At 38.5% G+C, this 7,500-nt stretch overlaps 1 protein-coding gene across 3 annotated transcripts in view; it reads left to right on the forward strand.

The window, feature by feature from the left end:
* The window catches only part of LOC103384975 (TOX high mobility group box family member 2-like), a 95,341-nt gene that overhangs the window by 54,913 nt on the left and 32,928 nt on the right, over positions 1-7,500 (forward strand). The window lies entirely within an intron of this gene.

A 7,500-nucleotide genomic window follows, 5' to 3' on the forward strand; every position in this document is an offset into this window, starting at 1 on the left:
CATTAGGTAGTGTAAAAAGCTGAAGGAGCACTTATACCCACCAACCACTTCATAACGTATGCGTTTGAGTCTAATCTCTTCAATCAGTCCACATTTAAAACACTTATTGATCTTATAATGACTTCAAATTGCTCTCATAATGCTTGACAACTGTAAGGCACGGACTTGACAATATATTTCTGCTATCCATTTTTGTCCTAGCTGCTACCACTTAGATTTCTGATGACGTCTAGCCTGTTATACACTACAGGCTCTGATTGACAGATTTTTATTTTTCATATCTTGGAATGAAAATGCCATCTGTCCATTTGCATCTCAGCTCGTCTTCCTGTCAGAATTATGTCAACAGCTCTTGAATGGATTGCTTTGACAGTAAAATCTCTGGCTCTCAGTATATGAAGCCTACAGATTTAGGCTTCTCCTGAAATTTTGGTTTCAGTTCCAGCTATAAGTTGACATTTTTCCTTGTTTTACTCCTGGTACTGTCAGGTTCATGTGCTAGCATTCTTACAGTCTATCACAGTCACAGAAATGATTCTCAGGCATTAAATTACTTTTAATTGAGGATTTGAATACATTTTGTTATGTCTTCAAGGTAGAATAAATGTATTGAAATATGAATGCATCTTTTCATTGTCAGCATTATCAAGAAAATGAGGACTATTGTTTTGTGTGTGCAAATAGGACTTTTAGAAGTGAAAATGAATTATATCGTTCATATTTGTCCAAGCTTTCTACTATAACAGCCAAAAACAAATTTGAACTCCTTTTTACTTCTCGCCCAGTTTGTGTTGTTTTTCACTGCGAGCCCACGGTAACTAAATGTCTGACAAAGAGGGAAAAAAACCACCATAAACTGCCTGTTGCTCCACAAAGCATGTGTTGTTTGATGGATGAGTTTTTATCCAAAGCACATAAACGCACCATATATCTTTAACTTCAGAGGGGTTTAACCACCCGTCCTGGATGTGTAATTGCTACGTCAACCAACTGAGTTTGCCCACTGTTTCATCCTCACACAAGTGCTGGTCTCAGTCTGGAGCTGTGCGGTTCCACTCGCACACAGTCATCGGGTTAGACAGGCGTGTTGCTGACTGCTCCCAGCTGGTACATAGGAACACATGGCTGGACATATGGCAGAATTTGGAGCGCCGAGATTTGTTGATCCAGCAACGAGGCTACGGTGTTCTGACAAAACACAAAGTGCAGGGGGCTCCTTGTCAATTAGTGCCTCGGCAAATACTGTCAGAGTCACGGCACAGGGCAGGGAGGCTGAGAACGCCGGGCGTGTGCACATACGCCTGCATAAAAATACACACACTCACACATATACTGTATGGTGTAATAGGAAGTGACACTTTTTCCCTGACACAAAGTTATTCATAAGTTGTGCACACGTGCAAGATGCTGTCCTCCGTTTCACTCTCATACAAACTTTGCATGAACATGCAAATATTATGGAGGCTGTTACTCACATATACATTCTTATTGTATACAAGCCGGACATTTCTATTGCAATATAAGTCTATTTATAATACAAAAAAATCTGCATAATTTGCTACAACTACGATGAGCTGTCATTTTTATTCCATAGAGTAAACATGCAAGTCATTTTTATTCCATAGAGTAAACATGCGAAGATTGAGAAGATTGATTAGTGGTAAACAAGTAGAATTGCTAACAGTTAGCATGGCAATATAGCAAAGCAGCCTGAGGAAAGCAAAAACATTTTAATTATTGTTATCTTAACTGTTTACTTGAACAAATAACACAAAATTAACAAAAAGAAAGATTTCATTTTCTAATAAGCCGTCAACTAAAAATAGGAAACATAGGAGCTACTTAGAACCAGTTTAAGTTTCAGGATGCAGAATTCAGTTCATGACTACAATTTCTGAAGGAAGTTTAGGACTAATTGACTGTATCCGTGCTCTGTTTCAGTTCACTCTTGTCAGAAATAATAATAAAAGAGTTCTTGTTTTTACTCTTGTCAGTTGGAATTGGAACTCAGCTGCTCCCACTACTACGACAGGACAAAATCCAGTGTTTGAATGACTGAACATTTAAAAGTCTTTTTTAATTTGCATGCACTGAGTCTTTGAGTTAAATCTAATTTTAATATTAACCCTGAACCACATCTTAGCCCTCAGCGGCCTTTTAAAGACACAAAGAAAAGTCCAAATAATCGTCCTTTTTTCCAAAAATGTGCTGACGGATTGGGTGTAAAACTTAAATTAGACCTTGCAAAGAGTGATGAACAAGAACATATGTGAACATAAATACACGCACGCACATGTATACACTAATAAACCCATGTGCACTCTCATAAATCCATGAGAACACAGACAGTCATCCTACAGCTGAAAGGTTTCATTTCCTTTGATGTAGGGATTGAGTGACTATAATGAGGGGTCGGGCCGGAGCTTTAGCAGCTTATTGTCTATTATAGTTCACATCCCAGACGATGAGGTCCACCCTTGTTGGCCACATTTCCTGCTGTGCCCTAATTATGTCACTTTACATGCGTACATGGGTGTGTGCTAATTGGGATAAATGTGCAGGCTGGTCGTCTCTCTGCAGTGCCGGTCATATGTCAATCATCAACTCCCACTCTAGGTTTGCTCTGTTGTGTCAACAAATACCTCCTTAGTGCATAAGGCAATTTGGGCCTTTCAAAATATGTCAGTTGCAGTTGATGCTCTGTCAGTGCTGTCAAACAGAGGCTTACAGAGCAGTGGAGAAGGGCTCTCTGAACACACGGCTCCCTTTTCTCTAATAAGCCGGAATTTGTTTGATTTTGGAGGTGAAGCGTCCAACTCGGTTTAATTTATATTTGCATCAAATATTCAGTTAAATTCCTGCAATTGTTGACATGAAGTGTCAAGATAACAACACAGTAGAGCTGAGGCCTCGGGTTTATTGAAGTTAAATGAGTTTAAGATTTAAATGAATTCATAAATTGATGCTGCAACCCAAGGATGCAGACAAGGGCAGTTATTCAAGTTCTTTTTCAAGCCATGCTTTAATATTTTTGTAAAAAGTAATTTTTGTAAATTTTTATTATTTCTTCATAAAACTCAAATAGATTTGTAGTTTCATCGTTGTCTTTCTCTGGACTTCAGGCAGGCCAGTCATGGCAGTCTGCATGAGAGCAAGAGACTGCAGAATGAGAATGAGAAAAAAAAAACTCTGTCTTGACATACTGTAAGTCTCTTTTTTTCAATGTTAGCCTCTGGGTTTTGCCCTTGGTATTTGATGGTATTTTTCCCAAACACATGCTGTAACTTGAACTCACCTCAGCACAGTACATTTCTGTCATTTTCCTGTCCATCTCACATGAGCTTGGGCCCAGACAGCTTGTCAGTGTTGCTATACAAAATTGATGCAGGGCTTATTCTTAGCATCACACAGTCTCAGGTAGCATTTTTGATGGGGGTTTCAGACTGTGTTAAATGTCAATAATTTTCTTCAGTGGTTCTGAGTCCATGTATCTATGTCTATCACTGTAGCGGGCAGCGGTGAATGCTGGAAGACAGGAAGACAACTCATCTTCCTCTAGAAATTCAGTTTTATCGATTTGTCACATTTTCTATTTCTTTAACAACAGTAGAATTTATGTTTGAAAAACTAAAAGTACATTTTAGCTAAATTTCCTTAAACATTAATTGATGTTTTCCAATGCATTGCACAGACTCATGTTTATGTCAGTCAGTCATTTTTAATTGGTTCTTAATTATATGCATTGTATGGATATGCAGGTTACATGGAATTAGACAAATTAGCGTTTGTAAATATGATGTTTATGTGTGTGTGCACGTGCTGCTGTGTTATTTATTTTCTTTAATACCTAGTAGTGTTTGTGTTAAAACAACAATTCTTCTGTTTTTTGTATAACTACTGGTAAAGGTCATTTGTTTACATGCCTGACGTCTTCCTCAGCTTATGCACTGCAGCAGGAGCCTGGCACCGTAGGTTTGAGTTACACATAACATCTCTGAGCTTTAAAAGTGGAAGCCTCCTAATAAGAAACAGCTTTTAAATAGTAGGTTTAATGTATGCTGGGGCACAAGCACAAGTACATTCAAGACAAAACAGGGCAGGGCATTTGGCTTTGCTTTAAATCAAATATTTCTTGGCTCTCCCGATTTTTGACCCTGGCAGCGTAATGACTTTCCTGGAAATACCACAACGTTGATTATATTTTTGAGTCATCGACATAACTGTAATAAAGAACATTACAATTAGATGGATGTACTTTATTGATCCCAGGCTAGGAAATAACAGAATTATTTTAAAATAATTATTTTAATTATTGCATTTGACCCAAAGGCAGAGTATGTTGCCTGAAAAAAAAAATAAGAAAAAGACTGATCCTTGATGCATTCCACATGTCAGAATTACTTGATTAAATTCAGAGCTTCCAAAAATCAAGGGTCTATAATTGTGTAACACAGAATATATACCCTTTCTGTTTTGGATCAGAATGTTTTAATGCTTATATAGGTGAATATACAGTAATATAGATATATACTGTACATATCTATAGATATATTCTGTACATATATGTATGTATATCATAGCTGTGTATACTGGACCGTTTTGAAAGACCTGTTTTTTTTCCTAACGTTTTCTTACTGAGGTGTTAGGCGTTATGCAGAGGCGTGGGTGTGTTGTTTTGTTGATCAGCATTGTTTGACTGCCCACACACAAAGCTGCTGAATGGATAGTTTGTTGAGTTAAAGAATATTAAACATCTTAATTAGTCTGAAGATGACAAAATAAACGTGTTCTCTTCATGACCAGGGCCCACTCATGAACATTTGTTTTAATGAAACAAAACGTGTTCTTATTGTGCCACAGTTTGACAAGCAGCAACTGGCAATAACTCAGCACTTTTGATCCACAAATAAAGGATGTTAAGAAGTTCAACTGCTAATCTTCCTGCTGCTTCTGGAACTGACTTGGATTAGATTTCTCTGTAAGTCAGTTGCTGAAAGTAAAATAATCCAGTCTTCCAAATAGAAAACTGCAGTACTCTGGGCTGATTCCAACTAGGGTAGTAGTGTAAAAATACCATTTGAGCCTATCACTCATCCAAATACTGTGGCTGTTGCAGCATATTGTTTATAACCACATTAAGACCACGGTAGTCCAAACCAAAATGGCTCCCTCCAACCACGCCCACATTAATTCTAATTCTGCATAATGGACAATAAGTGTTCTCCATTTGTATTCATAACATGCTGGGACTGCTTAAGTGATTGTGCAGACTGGTAACCCTCATGTATATTTTGGCTCTCCTTCCCCTCGCCCTATAATCAGTCTCTTTGGATGCATGACCATGTGTACATGAGCATATGACAGATTAAGGAAAATTAGAGAGAGAAGAGAAAGACTAATGGCTGCTTAGAGATGAGAGATTTAAGAGAAAAAAACAGGGCCCGTGGCAGGAAGTGGGAGAGTCATTTTGAGTGGTTCTTCCCTTTTTACTTCTTTTGTACTCGTTGTGTTTTTTCTCTCGTGGAATTATAGAAGCCCAGGGACCAGTGGTCTGAGGAGAAGGGAAGTTTTAGCCTGTTAGCGCCACTCTGTGATCCACTGCTCTTCTCTGTCAGTTTAGCCTGTTAAAAGACAACAGTGGACGAGTGTTAAGCAGTAACACTGCGAAGTATTTGCCTCGTTCGTCCTCTGTATCTTTGTCTTCTTCTCTAACTTAACATGTCTGTTAATCACAGTGTTTTTCATAAACATGTATGACTGATTCTCCTCCAACTCAGCACTGAGGCTGATTTGACCTCTTAAAAGAGCTCAAAGCCACAACAGCACCTCCTGCAGGGAGGGAACAGGAATTACTTTCTCTAGTATGTAAACAAAACAATTGTACAATTTTCCCTCAAACCTTAGAAAATATTCACAAATCAAGGCAGTGCACATTCTTTAAAATATAAACATGTAGCAATTGTTATATATCTGTCTGTCACAATCATTGTTAGGAAGGGTTTTTGGCTTGTTTTTTGTTATCTGATTGCTCTTTTGTGTTTTTAGCTATTTTTGCCAAGCGTTGACTTTTTTGTTAATTGCAAAGTTATTTAAATTTTCTTAAATTAAAAGTTATTTTAAAAAAACCTCAGTATTAACTCACTATATCAACCACCATCTTTGTTCAATAACCTGCTGATACCCTAACAAGGGTCTTTGTTGCACCACCATGTTTTTGTAGTGTGAACATAATAACAATGAAGGATTCTTTATTCTTGACTGTGACTGACTGCCAACGTCCACCGACTCCAACTTCGGATGATTGATCCAGATTAATGAAGTTAAAAGTCAATCAAGGACCTGGATTTATCTCTGTCTTGATGAAGAGCATTTCCCTTTGTGACAACTAAGATGGATCAGAGTTTTCTAACACAATGTAGGAATAGTTGGTGGTGAAACTGTGGGTAAAATATTTTCTAAATCTTTAGTCCCAGATCTAATAGATTTAACACACTTGGAAATGAAAAGCCTATATGACACAAAAATGAAATTAATAATAAAACTCCAGATGTTTTGCTTTCATGATGACCCTGTCTCCCACCTTTTCTATCCCTTCTCCTTTCTCTCCCTCTCTCCCTCCCGTTTCTCTCTGAGTCAGAAACACCTCAGTACAACCTGGCACTGCACACCCGATGTAGGCGATGCTGAAGTGAAAAGGCAACGTTACTTAACTGTGACTCACAGTGTACCATTATACCCCAACCACCACCACCACCAGCACCTGCACCACAACAGTAACACTCTCCTCAATTCATCCGTACCCCTCCTCCCCCCCAGCCCTCACCACCCTCCCCCCATTATGCTTCACCGAATGTGTTTCTTTTCTCCTTCCATCCTCCACCCTTGTATCCTTACCCTGCAAGAAAAGTTGAGGGGACATTTGAAACAAAGGATGAAAAAGAAATGAAAAATGAGGGTCTGAACACGCCAACACACATCTCCCTCCCTCTCTGAGGCCGTATAGCGCCGGTGGCAAGGTCAGGAGAATGAAGTCGAGATGAGATATTATACACTGTTGTATTTAGATTTGAAGAGTGTGTATTTCACAACTGTAAAACCTTGATAAAAAACGGGTTTGCAGGTCTCAAGTAGTGTTGATATTTGAAAATAGAGCCGGGGGAACATCAGAGGAACGGTAGGTTTTTTTTTTTCTTTCCTTTTTAAGTAGGTCAGTCCATGGCAGCCAATAAGTTCAATTACCATCAGCCACTGAAATAGAACAGACAGTGACCTCTTCTTTGCCTTAATGGTCCTGAAATGGATGTACATCCAATCACTGTTGCCACAGAGCAAAAATTATCGAGAATGTCTCTCACCGTAGTGCAGTTCTGCCTCAGGTCATTCAAGTCAGGGACATACAGACTAGCACAAAGTGTTGGGCCATGTATTCTGCTTTCAAAAACCAGGCTTCTTTTATACACAATTTGAACTGCTAAATCTGTTTTCACTTAGTAAAAATAA

This window comes from Cynoglossus semilaevis, chromosome 10 (genome assembly GCF_000523025.1).
Source record: "Cynoglossus semilaevis isolate Cse_v1.0 chromosome 10, Cse_v1.0, whole genome shotgun sequence".
Classification (NCBI taxonomy): domain Eukaryota; kingdom Metazoa; phylum Chordata; class Actinopteri; order Pleuronectiformes; family Cynoglossidae; genus Cynoglossus; species Cynoglossus semilaevis.